Below are 20,923 nucleotides of genomic sequence, written 5' to 3' on the forward strand. Positions count from 1 at the left end.
TACTAGGAGGCTGTTCCACATCTGTGACTGACTATCTGGCTTCAAAGAATTAATAAGTGGATTTCATATTTAAAATCGTATAGATCATAAATGTTCATCGAAATGATATCCTCATCAGAAATCGGACACACAGCATCTGATTCAGATTTATCGGGAGGAAATTAAGACAAAAGAGATATGAATTGCAAGCATACCTTGTGGACTAGATATCGCTGCGAATTTGGCGCGCGAAACGTGATTTTCGTTCAGTGCAGTACTGCTCGTCTTGGCGTGTTCACTGAATTCTGAAATGGTCGATACGCGCCAGTGCTCTAGAGCGTCATTGCTGAATTTATTGAAGTATCTATGAGGAAGCAAACAACACATGCCCATGGTAGGCCGCTGGGGTCGGGACATAGCTGGGTCATTTCAGAATGAGTCGAGGGCGGAAGAAGGAAGCGACAAGCAGACAGCACAGAAATATTGGTAAGAATCTCGGTTAGCTTGGTGACATTGTCCTGTCAGTGTCTGTCCGCACGATAGCCTGCTGCGCCTGGAACATCCAGGTATTTGCACATGATTAGTCTGTCTGCTCATTACAGGATATATATATATATATATATATATATATATATATATATATATATATATATATATATATATATATATAGCGAGAGAGAGGGAGGGAAGGACGGGGAGGAAAGTACGACTGACCCTGCACGCGTGTTGCCGGATGTAGTGCACAGAGGGGCATGGCTGCTGCTGCATGTTGCTGTTGTGTTAGTGCCACCACCGAGAAATTGCTCTTATTTACATTTGTCGAACTGTCGAGCAAAGCAGGTTTAAGTCGCTCAGTGGACATTGCTTCATGCACACTGCATTTGCAGATGATGAAGGTGTTCATTCCTCTTGATATTACTTCATATAAGCTGGAATATGGAGGTGTAAGAGGAGGACTTAACAATGTCATCACACAGACAAACGTGTTACAGTTTCTAAATCTTTGACAATGAAAGGATGACATTGGTCATGGCGTTGCGAGTTATAAGGCCAAAGTTCTTGTATAAGCAACTCAAGTTTTTATAGGAAATCAGTGTCATCACAGGGCGGCTGTGCTGTATAGAGTGTTGATGGGATAAAATTACTGGGAATATCCAGCTGTTCACCGAATACCAACTGTGCCGACGAGAAAGACAAATCATCCTTTGCAGCTGTCCATAGGCTGTGCGGAGCCCATGGCAATGAATCAATCCAAGCATCTCTGTGGCACATGAGAGTAGATTTCAGGCAGTAGTGTATGTGTTCCACCACGGCATTACTGGCAGTGTGATAGCTTGTGATATGAGTATGATGACTGACACAAAGGTGACAGATTGTTGAACAGAGAACCCTCAAACTGATGGTTGCAGTCCATAGTGATTTCAAGTGAAATTCAATGTGGGAAAACCAGGCACCCAAAAGTGTCTTGGCAATGGATTCAGCCATGTCGTCTGCAAGTGGTACAGCGTCTGGCCATCTGGCATAACGATCAATGGTAGTACATAAGCAGCAGTGACCATCAATATAGGTTAATGAGCCATTGAGATCCAGATTTATGTGTGCAAAACATGCTGTCAAGAGAGGAAAATCCTAAATTGTTGCAGACTGTACCATGAAACTGTGTCTTTCTGGCACAAGACACAGGAACATGACCACATGAGGCTGTCTTTTTTAACACAGGACTACACATTGTTTTCTACAAGAAGTGGCTAGCAATCACAGTTTAGTCAACAATCAGCCGCCTTTAGTGAATTAGCAGTCTAGTTAAAAGTTGATTAACTCTCTACAGTAAATTGATTCCTTAGGATGGACAGGATGTGTGACTGCTGTGTACGGACGCAGGAGGAGCTGGCCACTGTTCGCGAACAGCTGAGTGTGTTGATGGCCGCTGTCAGCCGTCTTCAGGCTGCTGCCTCAGAGTGTAGCGGCAGTGGGGAGTCTGGTGCGTCGCATGGTACACCCCAGGTGTTACATGCTTCACCCACTGTCCCTGCTGTCGAGACATCTTCACGGGTACCGGGTGTGGTTGGGCCACCGTCTCCCCAAGGGGAGTGGCGGGTTCAGCGGCGTTCGCGACGCACGAGGTGGAGGGTAAATGTGGAGGCTGGCCGTGTGGCATCGCCCGCTCTGCCTGTGAGTGGACACGTGGCTGCTCCTTGAGCAAGGTCTGAGCAGGCACACGGGGGGAGGGGTTTATTAGTTATTGGGAGCTCCAACGTTAGGCAGGTGATGGAGCCCCTTAGGAAAATAGCGGAAAGGTCGGGGAAGAAGGCCAGTGTTCACTCTGTCTGCTTGCCGGGGGGTCTCATCCAGAATGTGGAGGAGGAACTGCCGGCGGCGATAGAGAGCACTGGGTGCACCCAACTGCAAATTATGCTTATGTTGGCACCAATGACTCCTGCCGTCTGGGATCAGAGGTCTTCCTCAGTTCGTACAGTTGGTTGGCGGAACTGGTGAAGGCGGAAAGCCTCGCTTGCGTGGTGGAATCAGAGCTAACTATGTAACCTCCCCCCTCACTTATCGACCTTAATGACAGTGAAAAATTAAACCGCGTGTACCTAATGGAAATTTGGGAAAAGCAATCGTCACCGAAGTTAATCTGTCGGTAAAGAGGGAGGAAAGGGTTACATCTAAATGAAAGGAAAAATGCAAATGAAACTGGTGGAAATTAATTTTGAAAAGGGGTAAAGATAATAAAGAAAGTAAATGTGCGGCCGTTACGTTAACAATTAACTAGCGGTAATTAGATATTTGAGATTTGGGGGAAATCACGGTCGCCAGTCCTAAGGACAATTACTATAGTAACTGAAAAAGAAAGGTTATTACACATATAATTAACACTAGAAGCGTGGCAACTGAAGGTTGACACGTGTAGTGTGAAAACTGAAAGTTTGTCAGAAGTAATAAATTTCGCTACACTCTGACTTAATTTAGCAAAAGAATTAATAAAACCGGAAAATCGAAAGTTAATTTAGTGACTGAAGTTAATAGTGAGCTTTCTTTCTGAAGCACATCGAAATCCAGTAAAATACGGTTAGTCTTGGACTACCTCAACAATCATTTCAAAAGCAACTTGACTCTACGCAATTTAGAAACAAGAGATTTAACTTTGAACTTGAATTAAATGATTCTGAACTATTAACAATAGTAAAATTTAGTACGTACCAAGCTGAGCTGCAGTCACAGGTAAGCTAAAATATGCTAACAAAACTCGCACTCTAAATTTGTGCTCGTGTAACCTAAATATTGTAGCCAGCTACTGAACTTTGAAATTAAAGCAGTGAAATCTAATTATATTATTTTAATGCTGGCGTTTGAATTTCAACGACACTCGGGTTCATTTCGGAAAAGGAAGGGACCCTGCTTGGCAATGCAATTGGGACAATGAGCAACAAAGGTTCATGCTAAGTTGCTGTAATTTTGCGAGGCAAATGGAACAATTTGAAAAGCTGAGGTCTGCCATACAGTTCTGAAACTTTACGTGCTTTTAGTCTTCCTTGTTGGTTGATTGAAGGTTTGAAGCCGTCGATCGAGGAGGTGGCGACAGTCACTCATTGTCGGCCGTCGCTGTTGCAGAAGCTGGATGTTGGCGCGCCTTCTTCTCGACACGGTCACCAGGCGAAACGGGCTCTTGATGTGCGCCAGCTAATGCTTCCCGTCCGCGACACCATGTCAGAAACTATCATCGCGAGTCGAGCGCAATTACATGCTGCCAAACCCCGAAAGCGCGGCAACTCGCGGGAGCGTCACACAACACACCTGCTCCACTCGCTACTCCCGCCAGACTCTCACTGCCCTGCCCGCGCTCCACGCGGCAGAGTTCCCACTACCAAAGATCCTACACACTTTGAGTCTTCACACGACCTATCGATGTAATCGTTCGATAGCAGTTTTCCCTAGGCAAGACCCAGCGTAAGAATACAAATAATATTTACGAAACAAACCAATTATACATCGACATAAGTGCATAAATATATATATATATATCCAAACAGTAAAGCAATTACAATATATAAAGAGGCAGAAATGTCATATCTTGAGGTAACAAAACAGGGAAAAAAATAATAGTACAATAGATGGAAATAGGAGGATATGCATTTCCGGCGTTACACGTGCCCCACATTGTCTGAGGATGTTCGTGTAACGTAAACAGACTCAGAAAATGTCCCAAAAAAGAAACAGCGGAAATGCATATGCTCAAAACATCAACAAAATTTAGCATTCGTCTAATTAAGCATAAATAAATTTTTTTAGACCATAATAATTGAGTGGAGACACTCCTAATCTTATTCCACTCTGTCTTCTTGAACAAAATAAAACAGGTTGACAACATATTAAAATTCATAGAAAACATAGAAAATGGTTTAGTTATTCTAAAATTGTCAAAATTCCCAACAGTATCAAGAAATGGAATACTATTTACAAAATTAATCAGAGTACATGGTCATAAAAACAGGTAGATCAAAATACGCAAATTAATAATTAATTACATAGAATACACATTTTTACATAACCCTTTCATAATTAATATTCTCGTCATGGGAGTCCATTAAACGCTAAGCAAGAAAATAACACACATCAGATCGAAAAAAACATAAATATTGACAGTAGAATCCTTTCACATCAGCTGTCCGGGAAGAAAAGCAACTCCACATTCCGTACTCGCGATTACAAAGGATGCCGACAGCGGCACAAGAGCCAACAGCGGCACAAGAGCCGACAGCGGCTCGCCTCGCCAGTATTGTTGCGCCCGCGTGTGCGGCACGCTTGATCTCACTCGCCCTTATGACGGCGTTTCCAGAACGTCCGTTTCACTGAATTCTTTAGGAACAACTCACTCCCGAGTAATCTCAAGGAGTCCCTTAATACTATCACAGTGGATAACTCAACACTGTCCATCATCACACGCATGTACTAGCCTGAAACTTAAAACAGCGTCTAAGTACATCGGCAATGACTAGTAAATCACATATTTATGAAATCTTACAGCTATTTACAAAATCATATTTACATTCCTTAATCTACTGTGACTCAGCTGAAAACTTAAACTAGCAGCTTGGATTTTTCAGTTGATTAGATCATGATTAAATTGATTAAAATTAATTTGATTAATCAAAATTAATTACTTATTAATTACAACTTCTTTAATGACCTTGGTCAGTCAAAAGCATGACAATCTAGCAAATCGTTAAATCTTACACTCTATTTTACATACTGTATAAATTACCCATTGTGTGGTATTAATCGATCCTAGGTTGGTACAATTTCAAGTCTACAATATTCCGTAAGCATTTGTGTGAGGCATACCAATGACTTTATATGGTCCATTATAAACAAACTTAAATTTAGAGTTTTCATGGTCTATCTCGCTCGATTTCTCATGAGCTTTTACAAGTACTAAGTCTCCGATTGCAAACTTAGCAAAACGCGCTTTAGCGTCATGACGACGTATGCGAGCATCGGCTTTTAGCTTCATTACTTCTCGCAAACGATCTTTTTTCACACCAATACTAATGTTAATCCGTGGAGGGAATTTGATTATCTCTTCCAATTCACTTTCTACACTTTTGTCAATGCCGAAATTCCTCATGTTATGGCAGTTCAAACTCATTCCTACGTCAATGTCATCCGGCCAGTTAACAATGTGTATAGGCTGGTATTGCCTATGCACACCGTCTCCTGCCTCGTCAAAGCTAACTACTATCGTTTTATCTAGTGACATACACGTCAAAGTTTTGCTTTCGCAGTTAATCACTGCACGGTACTTTAATAGCCAATCTAACCCGATAATTACTTCCGTAGTTAAGTCTGGCACGACGACAAACTCTTCTTCAAATCGTGCCTCACATATCTCGAAGTTGACAAAAATCTGTTTTGTGACCGGTTTACTGGCCTTCCCAGTAGCACCGATAATTTTCACTCCTGTTACTGGCATAACTACGATGCCAGGTCTGTCTTTCAGTAACTCAAATATTTTCCCAGATACAGCACTCAATTCTGCACCGGTGTCAATCAACACGTTTAGTTGTAGGTCGTGCATATTAACAGACACTACTATCTGTCTACACTTGTCCTCGACTGTTTCTTTATTTTCCCACAGTAAATCCTCGTCTATATCCAGGTCATTCCAGAAAAAAACCATCCGGCTTTGATCCTAAATCCGGTTTATCTGGCGGCTTTTTCAGCCTCTGTTCACATACAGTTTTTATTTCAACACGTTTGTCCTGAGGCTTAGTCTGCAGCGTCGCCTCCAATACCGAAACCTTTTCCTGTAACTCGTCAACTAGTGAGTGTTGCTTTGCTATCAATTCATTAATTGTCACCTTCTTTGATTCCTCTTTGGTCAGATTGATCTCATCTGCCACTCTACCTGGAGACATGTGCCCAGTAGTATCTGCAACTACTTCCTCTGGATCTGCGCAACCCACACTGCTATCGTCTGACCGTATAACGTCAGCTCTAACCTCATACCCACTGGAATCTACGTGGTTTTCTACCAATCGTGTCCGGCTATCACTAAAATTTTCGTAATCTTTCTCCTTAATACTCTCGCAATGTTTAAACTGGATGTTCGCGTCGGATGGGTCGGCTACTTCTACCATTACAACTTTCGGTAAAGTCTGCCGGTTAGGGCCAGAACTTTCCGTTACTACTTCAACATCTAACTCCTGCGGGACGAAACACGACGAATCTTGCTCGTGCTCCCCCTTAACATCAACTATTTCTAGTAAAGTCTGCCGATTAGGGCCAGAACTTTCTATCATTTCACAAACACTATCTTCCTGCGGGACGAGACGCGGAAAATCCTTCACGCGCTCCCCATAAACGCTTCTCCCATACAGGCCCCTATAATCTCTTAGTTCGTCGTATAAGCGACCGAACTGCCTTAACCAGACCTCATCCCTCTCTGCATCCCCTCGCTCGATGACGGATGTTTTATCCGACATCTGATCTTCTCTCAACAATTGCGAATCATTCTTAAACTCAATCTCCAGTTCCGCTGTGGGTATTACAGCTGCCACTTTATAATCGATTTCCGGAACACTACTTAAATTGTTCTCACTGACAGTGAATGTACTACCTACTGCCGTGTATACTGCTGATCTACTACTTGTGGGCGCACTCCTTTCTCTTAACACTGGCACACTCTCCCGCCGTTGATTATTCCATACGGAATTTTCATAACGGCGACACCTGGGTTTTCTCTTGTTATTGGGCCGCCAAAATTTCTCCACGCCCGCTCGGCCCCTCACCGGCGCGGCTAATGGTTTCCCTGTCTCGTCCCAGCAGATACGCTCCCCGGATACTGCTGAGGCGGCTGGTCACACCCTCTGGCGTTATTACTATTCTGCGCAGCCCGTATCACGCTAGTATGATACTGGTTTCCGTCATTCCGGTTATTATTTGCATTGTACCGATTGTTATTACGGTCCGAACCATTATTGTTATTGCTGCCATGGTTGCGGTATGCATTATTCCCATGGTTATCGTTGGTGTGGTTGCTGTGGTACCCGTTGTTGTTACCACGGCCTCTACCACTGTCGCGATTATTGCGCCAATTGTCCTCGTCCTCCACTCTTTCCAGGAAATCATTTATTGTCCTGTAATTGCTTCCTACGTAGCGTTTTGTATCATCTGGAAGCTTTTTGTAGAGTTCCCAGACTATTTCGGATTCCGAGCGGCGGTCACGCAAATATTCCAACTTGCGGATCCAGCCCTCACAAAACTCCTTCATCGAACCGCGCGAATTCGCATCGAAAGGCCTCGATACGACAAATTCGCGCCAGACACTTTGCTGTTTTTGCTCTGACCAGTATTCAGCCAGAAACAAATTTTTAAACTCGTCAAAAGTCAGGTTCGTAATGTTGAGGTTTAAGCCCCAACGCTTGGCATCACCAGCCAGCACATCAATAACCGCATTAATTTTTCTCTCATTAGTCCATGATCTGGGTAAAACTCTTTCACAATTTTTAATGAAATCCGTCGGGTGTATACCGCCTTTTTTCAAGGGGTCGAACCGCTCCTCTTTCGTCAACAACTCCGAACTATGTGCACAGATTGGCACATAGCTCTGTTTTTCGTCAAGTTTCCTTTCTAATTCCGACACCCTCGTAATCACTTGGCAAGTGGTTGTCGCAAGCGTTTCCACTTCCCTCTTTTTCTCTTCGCAGGTATTAGCCTGCTTCGTCACTTTGGTATCTACTTCGGATACTAAAGCCTTTAAAGTTTCCACCTTCTTTTGATCCTCTTTTTTCACTAATTGAATTTGTTCCGTCACCTTATTCTCGATGATCGGAGCAACTGATTCTCCTACACTTTTCTCGATTCTGCTAATTTCAGAATTAAAACGAGTATTTATGCTCGCAATTTCCGCCTGAACGCCTATCATTTCCTGTTTAAGATTACCGATTTCGGTATTAATTACAACAATATCTTCTTTGATTTTATCAACTTTTGTGTTAACAACTCCAACATTGTTGTTAACAACGTTAATAGCTTTGTTCTGATTGTCTAGCATCCGTTCAAATTTTTCAGACTGAGCTTCTTGCTTGACCGATTGACTCTTGATTTCGTTAATCAAAACGTTCAATAAATCAGTTAAATTCCCGGAAACCACCGGTTTTACTTCCGTAGCGGCTTCCTCTTTAATTGTCCCCCCGTATTCGTCATCAAGGGATTCAGATTTGATTTTCACTTCTGATTCCGAAATATTTTCTAAACTTTGGAATTCCATTTCTGCTCTTTGTTGCGTTTCGGCGGTCGCGTCTTTCATGCTAGCCGGCTGCCCCTGAACAATGGGTACCGCGGCGCGCGTTTCCCACTGTTCGACCGATTGTTCCGTATCCAAGTCTACCAAATTTTGGCAATTGTTGCCTTCACTCATTTTAATAATTTTCAATATAACTGCCAAATCTCAAATATAATTAGATTTACTCCCACTACTTAATGTCGCTGACGTAACGACCTGTTCGTAACCAATACTTTGTTACGAGATTTACACCATACAAAATTCGTGTCCAGAACAACCTCAAAACTGAAGATTGTCCTGTCACCAGGTCGCCACGTGTAACCTCCCCCCTCACTTATCGACCTTAATGACAGTGAAAAATTAAACCGCGTGTACCTAATGGAAATTTGGGAAAAGCAATCGTCACCGAAGTTAATCTGTCGGTAAAGAGGGAGGAAAGGGTTACATCTAAATGAAAGGAAAAATGCAAATGAAACTGGTGGAAATTAATTTTGAAAAGGGGTAAAGATAATAAAGAAAGTAAATGTGCGGCCGTTACGTTAACAATTAACTAGCGGTAATTAGATATTTGAGATTTGGGGGAAATCACGGTCGCCAGTCCTAAGGACAATTACTATAGTAACTGAAAAAGAAAGGTTATTACACATATAATTAACACTAGAAGCGTGGCAACTGAAGGTTGACACGTGTAGTGTGAAAACTGAAAGTTTGTCAGAAGTAATAAATTTCGCTACACTCTGACTTAATTTAGCAAAAGAATTAATAAAACCGGAAAATCGAAAGTTAATTTAGTGACTGAAGTTAATAGTGAGCTTTCTTTCTGAAGCACATCGAAATCCAGTAAAATACGGTTAGTCTTGGACTACCTCAACAATCATTTCAAAAGCAACTTGACTCTACGCAATTTAGAAACAAGAGATTTAACTTTGAACTTGAATTAAATGATTCTGAACTATTAACAATAGTAAAATTTAGTACGCACCAAGCTGAGCTGCAGTCACAGGTAAGCTAAAATATGCTAACAAAACTCGCACTCTAAATTTGTGCTCGTGTAACCTAAATATTGTAGCCAGCTACTGAACTTTGAAATTAAAGCAGTGAAATCTAATTATATTATTTTAATGCTGGCGTTTGAATTTCAACGACACTCGGGTTCATTTCGGAAAAGGAAGGGACCCTGCTTGGCAATGCAATTGGGACAATGAGCAACAAAGGTTCATGCTAAGTTGCTGTAATTTTGCGAGGCAAATGGAACAATTTGAAAAGCTGAGGTCTGCCATACAGTTCTGAAACTTTACGTGCTTTTAGTCTTCCTTGTTGGTTGATTGAAGGTTTGAAGCCGTCGATCGAGGAGGTGGCGACAGTCACTCATTGTCGGCCGTCGCTGTTGCAGTAGCTGGATGTTGGCGCGCCTTCTTCTCGACACGGTCACCAGGCGAAACGGGCTCTTGATGTGCGCCAGCTAATGCTTCCCGTCCGCGACACCATGTCAGAAACTATCATCGCGAGTCGAGCGCAATTACATGCTGCCAAACCCCGAAAGCGCGGCAACTCGCGGGAGCGTCACACAACACACCTGCTCCACTCGCTACTCCCGCCAGACTCTCACTGCCCTGCCCGCGCTCCACGCGGCAGAGTTCCCACTACCAAAGATCCTACACACTTTGAGTCTTCACACGACCTATCGATGTAATCGTTCGATAGCAGTTTTCCCTAGGCAAGACCCAGCGTAAGAATACAAATAATATTTACGAAACAAACCAATTATACATCGACATAAGTGCATAAATATATATATATATATCCAAACAGTAAAGCAATTACAATATATAAAGAGGCAGAAATGTCATATCTTGAGGTAACAAAACAGGGAAAAAAATAATAGTACAATAGATGGAAATAGGAGGATATGCATTTCCGGCGTTACAACTATTTGTAGTATCGTTCCCAGATCCGATCGCGGTCCTCTGGTTTGGAGCCAAGTGGAAGGCTTAAACCAGAGGCTCAGACGATTCTGCGGAGATCTGGGGTGCAAATTTCTCGACCACCGCTATCGGGTGGAGAAATGTAGGCGTGCACTACACGCCAGAAGCGGCTACAAGGGTAGCGGAGTACGTGAGCAGTGCACATGGGGGTTTTTTAGGTTAGAGAATTCCCTCCCTAGGCCTGACAAGACGCTTCTTGAGATGCGGCAAGGTAGGAGTAGGCAAAATGCGACAGGGAATAACAATATTAATGTGCTAATAGTAAACTGCAGGAGCGTCTATAGAAAGGTCCCAGAACTGCTCTCATTAATAAACGGTCACAACGCCCATATAGTACTAGGGACAGAAAGTTGGCTGAAACCAGACGTAAACAGTAATGAAATCGTAAACTCAGATTGGAATGTATACCGCAGAGACAGGCTGGACAGTGAAGGGGGTGGCGTGTTTATAGCGATAAGAAGTGCAATAGTATCGAAGGAAATTGACGGAGATCCGAAATGTGAAATAATTTGGGTGAAGGTCACGGTTAAAGCAGGCTCAGACATGGTAATTGGATGTCTCTATAGACCCCCTGGCTCAGCAGCTGTTGTGGCTGAGCACCTGAAGGATAATTTGGAAAATATTTCGAGTAGATTTCCCCACCATGTTATAGTTCTGGGTGGAGATTTTAATTTGCCGGATATAGACTGGGAGACTCAAACGTTCATAACGGGTGGCAGGGACAAAGAATCCAGTGAAATTTTTTTAAGTGCTTTATCTGAAAACTACCTTGAGCAGTTAAACAGAGAACCGACTCGTGGCGATAACATATTAGACCTTCTGGTGACAAACCCAAACTATTTGAAACAGTTAACGCAGTACAGGGAGTTAGCGATCATAAAGCGGTTACGGCATCGATGGTTTCAGCCGTAAATAGAAATATTAAAAAAGGTAGGAAGATTTTTCTGTTTAGCAAAAGTGACAGAAAGCAGATTACAGAGTACCTGACGGCTCAACACCAAAGTTTTGTCTCAAGTACAGATAGTGTTGAGGCTCAGTGGACGAAGTTCAAAACCATTGTACAATATGCGTTAGATGAGTATGTGCCAAGCAAGATCGTAAGAGATGGAAAAGAGCCACCGTGGTACAACAACCGAGTTAGAAAACTGCTGCGGAAGCAAAGGGAACTTCACAGCAAACATAAACATAGCCAAAGCCTTGCAGACAAACAAAAATTACGCGAAGCGAAATGTAGTGTGAGGAGGGCTATGCGAGAGGCGTTCAATGAATTCGAAAGTAAAGTTCTATGTACTGACTTCACAGAAAATCGTAAGAAATTTTGGTTTTATGTCTAAACAGTAGGTGGATCAAAACAAAATGTCCAGACACTCTGTGACCAAAATGGTACTGAAACAGAGGATGACAGACTAAAGGCCGAAATACTAAATGTCTTTTTCCAAAGCTGTTTCACAGAGGAAGACTGCACTGTAGTTCCTTCTCTGGATTGTCGTACAGATGACAAAATGGTAGATATCGAAATAAACGACGGAGGGATAGAGAAACAATTAAAATCGCTCAAAAGAGGAAAGGCCGCTGGACCTGATGGGATACCAGTTCGATTTTACACAGAGTACGCGAAGCAACTTGCCCCCTTCTTGCAGCGGTGTACCGTAGGTCTCTACAAGAGCGTAGCGTTCCAAAGGATTGGAAAAGGGCACAGGTCATCCCCGTTTTCAAGAAGGGACGTCGAACAGATGTGCAGAACTATAGACCTATATCTCTAACGTCGATCAGTTGTAGAATTTTGGAGCACGCATTGTGTTTGAGTATAATGACTTTTCTGGAGACTAGAAATCTACTCTGTAGGAATCATCATGGGTTTCGAAAAAGACGGTCGTGTGAAACCCAGCTCGCACTATTCGTCCACGAGACTCAGACGGCCATAGACACGGGTTCACAGGCAGATGCCGTGTTTCTTGACTTCCGCAAGGCGTTCAATACAGTTCCCCACAGTCGTTTAATGAACAAAGTAAGAGCATATGGACTATCAGACCAATTGTGTGATTGGATTGAAGAGTTCCTAGATAACAGAACGCAGCATGTCATTCTGAATGGAGAGAAGTCTTCCGAAGTAAGAGTGATTTCAGGTGTGCCGTAGGGGAGTGTCATAGGACCGTTGCTATTCACAATATACATAAATGACCTTGTGGATGACATCGGAAGTTCACTGAGGCTTTTTGCAGATGATGCTGTGGTGTATCGAGAGGTTGTAACAATGGAAAATTGTACTGAAATGCAGGAGGATCTGCAGCGAATTGACGCATGGTGCAGGGAATGGCAATTGAATCTCAATGTAAACAAGTGTAATGTACTGGGAATACATAGAAAGATAGATCCCTTACCATTTAGCCACAAAATAGCAGGTCAGCAACTGGAAGCAGTTAATTCAATAAATTATCTGGGATTACGCATTAGGAGTGATTTAAAATGGAATGAGCATATAAAGTTGATCGTCGGTAAAGCAGATGCCAGACTGAGATTCATTGGAAGAATCCTAAGGAAATGCAATCCGAAAACAAAGGAAGTAGGTTACTGTACGCTTGTTCGCCCACTGCTTGAATACTGCTCAGCAGGATGGGATCCGTACCAGATAGGGTTGATAGAAGTGATAGAGAAGATCCAACGGAGAGCCGCATGCTTCGTTACAGGATCATTTAGTAATTGCGAAAGCGTTACGGAGATGATAGATAAACTCCAGTGGAAGACTCTGCAGGAGAGACGCCCAGTAGCTCGGTACGGGCTTTTGTTAAAGTTTCGAGAACATACCTTCACCGAAGAGTCAACCAGTATATTGCTCCCTCCTACGTATATCTCGCGAAGAGACCATGAGGATAAAATCAGAGAGATTAGAGCCCACACAGAAGCATACCGACAATCCATCTTTCCACGAACAATACTAGACTGGAATAGAAGGGAGAACCGATAGAGGTACTCAGGGTACTCTCCGCCACACGCCGTCAGGTGGCTTGCGGAGTATGGATGTAGATGTAGATGTAGATGTAGATTGCTTGGCACAAGATTCATTGTGGCTTTGATGCCAGGGTGAGACAAGTTGTGAATGGCATTAAAGACATCATGGCAATGTTTTTGCAGGAATAAAGGCCTTAGACAGCAGCACTGCAGTTGCTCCTCATACCGTTCCCAGATCCATCCACTAGCACACAAGTCGAATGAAACGATGAAGATGCGCCATCAAAGACGAACTGTTGTACAAATGCATCCACCAGCTGGTCATCTGCAATTTTAGACCACTCCACCATCGTTAAGCTGGCATTAGCTATGGTCTTGTCCTGCCCTTGATGTGGTGTATGTCTGTACTAAACTGAGTCACTAAGTTGGCATGATGGCATTGACATGGGGAAACAACTTCAGTTGGCCACTGTAAAACAGAAGTGAGTGGTGAGAGATCTCAAAAACAGCAAAATGTTGGCCCTCCAAAATCGGACTGAACTGTTTGATGGCCTGGTACAGAGTGAGCGGCTCCTTATCTACAGAGCTCCATTTAGCTTGCGCCTCTGTAAGATAACATGTATTTCTCAGTGTATGGTGCAGGAGACGTGGGTTCATATCTATGTTGATTTAAATCCTGTTGATTTAAATCAATGTCCACTGGCAGGCAATGTCATCAATTCTTCTGTGTATTTCACACATATCTGTGGAAATCACTGTGTACCTTGTGCTTGTGAAAAATCGTCTCCACCTGAAGAAACCGCAATTTGTAGCCTGTTGACCGGAATGGTGAAAGTTTCACATTATCAGTGTTTGGTGAAAAAGAAACATTTTGCTGATTCGAATCAGAATGAGAAGTCGATCGCACAGTTTTGGTTGGAGTTTCAGGGCTGGAGTACAGAGCGAAAGTTGTCAGTATTTGATAAAGTAGAAGATGTCTTAGGAGGACTATCCATTGTCTATGATGACGAAAATGCTGACACCATTTGTAAATATTTTGGGTGAAATAGCTGGAAAGTCACCAATGTGGGATACCTTCCATAATGTTATCCTAAGTGCGAATGATGAAACGGTATAAGATAACAATTTATGCAGGAAATGCACCTTGGAAGAGACACCGGTAACATAAGCATGTTACAAACACAAAAGGCACCAGCAATATAGAGATATCACTTTCCACTACACTGCACAATGCACTTCGACCAATCGATCTTATGATCCTCACAACATAATCTATTCATTGTGGCACCAGGGACAAATCAAATATACAAGCCACGTTTTTGGAATTTTGATCTTCTGTACATTCTGTTCAAATCGAGAATACCGATACCCAGCAGAAACATGACTGAGGACGAATTTGGAGAGGCACTCTCAGAGGAAATTGGTTAGTATCCCTTCATGTTCATTGGTTAATAATTCATCCTGTAACTCACAAATTAAATTAATATATAAAAACTCCTTATGCTTAAGGAGCCACTGTCTTTCTGTTTAATTCAGTCCAAACTTTTTTTGCGTTTATTTATTTATATCGAAAAACTAGTTGTAGACACAGACCACTGAAGACGTTCCTGCATTGTGTGTGTGTGTTGAACTGAAATTTTCTTTGATGAGCATAGCCACCTATTGTTGAAATTTCTTTTCTAGACCGAAAGGTGTCAGGCAAGCAGTAGACTGAAATTGTGTCATGTGGGTGCTCGAGATTTGTTGTGATTTTATATGTATCAAAGTAAACATTAGTACAATTGCCTTCCTTAGAGTAGCATCATACTTAGGTCTTTATGACACATGTCATGTGAGTGATATAAACAAGTGGAATGAAGTGGAATGCAGAAGGTTTGCAGAAGGAGCTGAATACATGAAGTGAATTACTACTCCGAAACTCCAAAAATTATTGAGGAAAAGCACAAATTAATAAATCTAGAGGAAAGAGGAATGAAAAACAAGACAGCTAGTGTGGTAGAAAAATGAGAGAACTGTATCCACAGAGTGTAAATGTGTAGCAAACAAAAGAGTGGCATGTAAATACAATGAGTTGACGGATTCAGTGAAATAAGCAGTTCAGGATAAAAACACTGTCAGTGACAAGACAACTCCCATTAAATCTTACAAAAGAAAGAGACAGTTTATAAGTGAGCATTTACGTATTTATATGTCCATTACTAATCAAAGACATGTAACTGATGTCATTTTGTAGATGCATGTACGTTTTGGTAAAAATATAAGACGTAATTAGCTGTTAATATTGCTGACCTAAATACAGCTTGTCCATCATACAATACATAGTAAATTCATTAGACACAAATACACATACATATGCAACAAATTAAATTAAATTAGAACTTAAGACCACCTTTAGGACATCTTTTGATTTTTTCTACCTGTTAAAATTCCTTTCCTGTGAGCCACTCTTGGTGGTGGCGTTTCCAAAAAATCTAACTGTTGAATCATAGGTCTGCCCTGACTATACATTAAATTAAGGGTGATTCACATTATAAATCAACACAATGAAATGGAATGGCAGGCTGTGCTTTATAATAGATTTCATCTTAAAGATATGTGGTAAATTGCTGAGAAGTGAAAGAGCACAAACATTGTTGTCCAAACATTTCAAATCATCGACATTTATTTGCTATAGTAGATATATACATACAAATATAAAAAAGACAATATTTAGATTGGTATAAATAGTACCACTACTTTAGCTTTTGAGTTTTTCCTTATAAGTACAGAATACCATTCAAATACAACTGTATTTTTCTCCTTTAATGGAGATGACTTTCTCATTGTTAAAAAAGGCGATTTAATGAAAGTATAAATTTCTGTTCTTATTGATGCATTTGTATGCCTTTTCTCGGTCCAAATGTTGCTTGCAGATATCTGGCCTCTTCTGTGAAAGACCACTCAATGGAAAAAAATCCAATTCGTCAAGGAACAGTTGCTACATCTCATGAAAATAAAGCAAAATTATGGAGTAATGACTAAAGGCCAATACACACTGTTCGTCAAGGCACCATCATGTCACAGCACCGTTACATCTCAGCACTATCATGTCAAGTTGTATTCACACTGTCCACCACGTCAAGTCAATTCAAGTCATGTGATCTTAGCTCACATGGCTGTCCTCTCTGTTCTTTCCATCGGAACTGCTATCTTCAGAAAATGGTTTCCACGTGTTTTTACGTGCGAAGAGCACATACAAAATGTGATAGCTCAGGTATGTGGATGCTGGAGTCAAAATTTGTATGAAAATGACATTTACTGGGTTCAACTTGCAGGGATATTGTGTATGTTAGAGAAAGAAGACAGAAGTGCAAAACAACGCAAAAAAGAGTTTGTGTCGGAAAATAGTTATTAAGTGGTACAAAGGGGAATTTCACATACTATACAAAGAGCTCAAGGAAGAAGAATCTTCATTTTATGTTTTAGGAAGTTGAAGCATCAGTTTCTTCATTCATCACGTTAAATTACACCTGGAATTATTAAAAGGAACACAGTGTTACAAGCTGCCACCACACCCCACGAAAAATTGGTTTGTTTAAGGTTAAGTTTAGTTGCTGGTCCAGTGCAAATTTTTGTGCAATAGTCATATGTCCCTCAACACCTTTCTCTTCGATATTCATAAGTTTTCTTTATGTCTTGTACTTGGCATTTAATAGTTCGAGTGCCTTGTTTGTACTGGGGCTAGCCGCTGAAACCATATAAATATTTACTGCTGGTACTTGCTAAATTGTTTCACACACAATCCAGAGAGCTACTTAACAGCAAATAAGCCTGCCACAAACAAACGCCACAAACTAAATGTTTTAGTCTATTTCTTTTTGAAACGGCACACATGCCTGACAACATACAAATAAATTCCAGCAACAATCAATCTGATTACACCCATAGCAATTTTTTCACTTCAAGTGCAGTACATTTCATTGTAAGATATTAAATACTGTGTCATCCATATAAGAATCAACCTTATAAATGTAGTAGAGGATAAGTAATATTGTATGCTCTTGTCGTACAACTCAGATCACTGCCTCACTGCTTCAGTTAACCTTTCATCGCTTATAATAAGAAACAATGAAATGAAACAAATTATAATGAATAATGAGCAAAAAACAACTGGTATTAACCACAAAAACCACAAACAGTGATATAAGTAGATCTGTGCTTGGCAGTGTACCTAGGGAAAATGAGTTTTTGGGTCATGTGATCAACAACAGATGGATGATGTCAGCTGGTAAAACTTTCTTCCCGAGAAACGTTGACGGTGCTGTGACATGACATGCAAGGTGTAATTTGTGCTTTTACCAGCGGGGGGGATGTCTTAGGGGGTTAGTAGAATCATGTATGTTACTAGCTTGAACCATGGCGTTATGCATGGTTAAACAGCTATTTATAAATAGATGTTAATGCCGAAACTCACTATTCACGCGTATGCACTATCAGAAAGGCCACCCCTTGTTATATCTTTAAAAGTACATTATAGGTAAAGCTTATTTACAAGATCATCTATATACAAGTATACGAGGAGAATTCAAAAAGTAGAGGCACATTTGTGAAAAGCTGTACTTATTTCGATGATAGAAAATTGAAACATATTAATAGTATTAATAGTAAGACTTATTAAAAACTTTCAGTGTTCGGCTCCACAAATTTAAATTATATGTAAAGTTTTACTCCAGTGCGTGGGAAATAAATATCCCAGGTTGGGATGCATAAACTAAAACCAGAGGAGGGGATGGTCTGATGCAGAGAGGGGGGGGGGGAATCCCCCCATCCCCCCCTGCAAATCGCACACTGATGACATGACAGGATGGGATGGCCATTGTGGATGCCGCAATTTGAAATGCATTGCGCAATGATTTGAAGGGATGGTATGTGAAGTGTCATGATGGCCACTGTGAATTGGCCTTAAGAATACACAAATCCACTACTACAACACAAGCGCATACAGCAAAAATTGAACTTCCTGTGCGAGTAAACTACAACACTGTCACTGAGCTGTGCAATTACCACAATTTGAAGTACATTCTGTAATGTTTGTATATTTCACTTCTCCTGTTGCATTCAATCAGGTGGGATTCGATCTTAATTGCGAACTTATGTGTTTGTTTTCCTAACTCTGGCAGTTGGAATGTCAGTCTGCTATTTTGGCATGTATCTTGTTGATGAACAATTTGTCATAGTTTACAGTTTTGTTACATTTTACATTACAGTAGCCATATTCTGTGGATAATATCTTTGGGATGTAGACAAATCAAAGATGTACATTTTATTTTGTTTATGGCCAATACAGTGAAATAATGCAATGTTACTAAAGACTGTTGTATTAAAGCACTAATTTTGATTATAAAGTAATCTAAAACATTAAATTTAAGAGTTTTGGGAAAGATATTCTGTGATTGGCCTTTATGACCTTTAATGTTTTTTACTTCCATGGAGGTGTTTGACGATATGTTGCACAGAGATGGTACTTTTATGAATATCACTACAGTCAACATCTGCTGCTTTGGGAAGGGAAGTAAGATCTTTGAATGTTTATAATTGTGCTTAAAATACTGATATATTCGCAGAAATAAAGCAGTTGAGATAACTGCAGAACACTGGCTTTTGTGTACATGCCATTTGTGATTAGTTGATAGAGATATCAGCCAAACACAGTAGGATATGAAATTTCTCATGGAGATGAAAGCTGCACATATCATGTGGCTACTACTGAACAAGAAAGGAAGGTGGAGAACAATAAAAATTGGTAATTGTGTTCCACAGTGAGCCTATTACTACTCTCCTCACACTGTCACTGTCTCCCCCTTATTGCTGCTATCTCATTCATTCATTTCCACTGCTGCTGTATCACCTCGCTGTCTCTGTCTCTCTCTTGGTTGTTCTCATTGTCACATATTCCTTCTCTCATTAATACTGTGTTTCACCTCTTCCACTTTCTCCTTCTCTTTATTCCTTGCCCACTGGCACTATCTCCTTTTCCTACCACTGTACTGTCACTGTTAACTATGGTTCAAATGGCTCTAGGCGCTATCGGACTTAACATCTGAGGTCATCAGTCCCCTAGACTTAGAAAGAATTAGACCTAACTAACCTAAGGACATCACACACATCCATGCCAGAAGCAGGATTCGAACCTGCGACTGTAGCAGCAGCGTGGTTCCGGATTGAAGCGCCTAGAACCGCTCGTCCACAGCGGCCATCTGTTGACTATGTTGCAGTGCCATGGTGTCCCTCTTTTTCTCTCACACTGTCATTGTCTCCATCGCTCTTTCGATACCACAACCAGTGTCTACAGTCTTCCAGTGTTTATTACTTTTCGATCTCTTTCCCACTGCCACTGTCATCTTCTCTCTCAACATAAAAAGTGTGAATATATTCACATGCCAAAATTTTTAGAACTTTTAAGGTGCCAAGACAAGTAGTACGAGACAGCTGGTATCCTATTTTTCAGTTAGAGTCTTTTAGTTTAAACAGGAGCATATTCGCCTTTTTTGTGCTCCAGTAGAAGCATTTTTCCGCCAGTTCCCTTCTCTTTACTGCTACAGCAGGGCACAGCACCCATATGGAAACAGCTTTATGTGCCAGTAAAACTCTGATAGTTTGCTTATGTGAAACTGAAATAACACAAAACTAATTTTACACCTCAGACTAGATTCTAAGCGCACAATAATTTTGGATGTTCTTTGGTACTACAACAAGGGATTCCCAAATTCCTTCCTGTGGCAACAAAGACGCTTTGCAGCACATTTGTCTATGCTACATCACTTTACAAACTGCTTTTTCGCCTCAAACTGGATTTTATGTACATATTTTACGTGTAAAAATAAGACAAAACTGAACCTCCGTCTCAAAAACAGAGTTTCAGGGAGAGCATAAGGGAACAATTGACAGGAATGGGGGAAAGAAATACAGTAGAAGAAGAATGGGTAGCTTTGAGGGATGAAGTAGTGAAGGCAGCAGAGGATCAAGTAGGTAAAAAGACGAGGGCTAGTAGAAATCCTAGGGTAACAGAAGAAATATTGAATTTAATTGATGAAAGGCGAAAATATAAAAACGCAGTAAATGAAGCAGGCAAAAAGGAATACAAACATCTCAAAAACGAGATTGACAGGAAGTGCAAAATGGCTAAGCAGGGATGGCTAGAGGACAAATGTTAGGATGTAGAGGCATATCTCACTAGGGGTAA

Source organism: Schistocerca serialis, chromosome 6 (assembly GCF_023864345.2).
Source record: "Schistocerca serialis cubense isolate TAMUIC-IGC-003099 chromosome 6, iqSchSeri2.2, whole genome shotgun sequence".
Classification (NCBI taxonomy): Eukaryota; Metazoa; Arthropoda; class Insecta; order Orthoptera; family Acrididae; genus Schistocerca; species Schistocerca serialis.